Below are 2005 nucleotides of genomic sequence, written 5' to 3' on the forward strand. Positions count from 1 at the left end.
TTGATTTCAGAGAGGAAGGGAGAGGGAGAGAGAGATAGAAACATCAATGAGAGAGGAACATTGATCAGTTGCCTCCTTCACGCCCCACACTGGGGATCGAGCCCGCACCTGGGCATGAACCCTGACAGGAAACCAAACCGTGACCTCCTGGTTCATAGGTCGAGGCTCAGCCACTGAGCCACGCTGGCCGGGCCTTTGCTAGACTCTTTACAAGAATACTCTCATTAGGTCTCCCAAACAACGGTGTGAGGAGCGGTCATGGCCCCATGTCACCATCAGAAAGAAAGCCTGGCAAGTGAGTGCCATGCCTAATGTGAAGCCTGTGCCCTGACTCTGTGACACAGTCGAGTCAAAGGCCACAGCTCTGCCCCGGAGTCTGTGACAGGATTGACTCAGACCGTGTGGAGAATCTCTGGGCTGAACCATCTGATTTCCTCCCTTTAGAACTCGTCTGAAACAGCCAGTTCGTATCTCTGTGTTGACGGGCTGCAAGGCAGTTGGATGGCCACAGATCACTATAGGGAAATAAGAACAAGGAGGGAGCATGAGAAGAGCAATAGCAATGAGATAAAAGATGAAAGAGGCAGGGAAGAGCAAGTGAAGCTGGGTCTGTTTCCAGCCTCATGGCTGCACTCACCTGACACCAACTGGCATTCCAGCCCCAGCTTTGTGTCTACAACCTCTCTAATTATATTCCACTTTAGCCAGATGTAAGGAGATTTTTAAAATATAATAGTTATATGAAAAGGTGAACCCAGTCTGGTTGGTGTGGCTCAGTGGTTGAGCATCGACCCAGGAACCAGGAGGTCATGGTTCCATTTCTGGTCAGGGTTGCCGGCTCCATCCCCAGTAGGGGGCGTGCAGGAGGCATCCAATCGATGGTCCTCTCTCATCATTGATGTTTCTTTTTCTCTCTTCCTCTCCCTTCCTCTCTCTGAAATCAATACACACATTTTTTTAAAAAGTTGAACCAAAAGATAATGCTTGTTATTATTTTGAGATGGGACTTGTTAATTCATATTTTCTTGTTTATTTTTTACTATATTTTCCAAAATTCTACTTCTCTAATGAAGTTAATTAAGCATTAGATTAAACAAAGGGGATTTTAACTATGTTAGCTAATAAGTACATTCAATTATATGTTAAAATTAAGGATTTACAAAACCTAGTTGACAGTGATAGAGAAATGGTGAGCCAACAACAGAAGTCTCTATGACACCAGCTTTGCAGAAATGTTCAAGCATTTGTTCTGATCTTTGCAGTGTATGTTTGTTAAGAGACACTTTATAAGGACAGTTTTTTTTTGTGTGTGTACCCACACAAAAAATATACATACATATGTATGTATATTCAGCTTTAATTGCAGACATATCATTTTATGAGATGCTTTTTTATAAAATGAGAAGTCAAAAAATGCATAAGAGCAATGCAAAAAGATGGTACTCTAATATCAGTGGATGATCAGAGAATTTAATGAATGGGTAGTTTTATGTCTTCATATATCTAAATATGAACCAAATGATATGAAGTAAATGTCAAGTGCAACATAGTAGACTTAATGAAATGTTCCATTTTTATAGTCCTCATTTATAACTATTAAAAATCAAAGATAATTTTCCAGATGTTAATTCAGACTTCCCAACCATCATGCAATGATCGGCCAAAATATTGTCATTAAAAGTAGAACATCTGATGATAGGTTTTGCCCTTTCTAAATTAGTAAAGAACACATATTGATTATATTAGATGTAATGCTTAATATTACTATCCTATGTAATTTCAGGACAGAACAGTTATCTATTCCAGTTTCCAGGATTTCATGACTTTAGCATTTCCAGAGTCAAAATCTTTTTTATTACATTTATTGGGGTGACATTGATTGGCCAGACCATTGAGTTTCAAGTGTACAGCTCAACAAAACATCATCTGCTCACTGTATCAGGCGCCCACTGCCCCAAGCAAAGTCTTTTTCCATCCCTACTCCCCCCACCCCTGCCTTTGCCCA

The sequence above is a fragment of the Myotis brandtii genome, unplaced genomic scaffold, assembly GCF_000412655.1.
Source record: "Myotis brandtii unplaced genomic scaffold, ASM41265v1 scaffold221, whole genome shotgun sequence".
NCBI classification, from domain to species: Eukaryota; Metazoa; Chordata; class Mammalia; order Chiroptera; family Vespertilionidae; genus Myotis; species Myotis brandtii.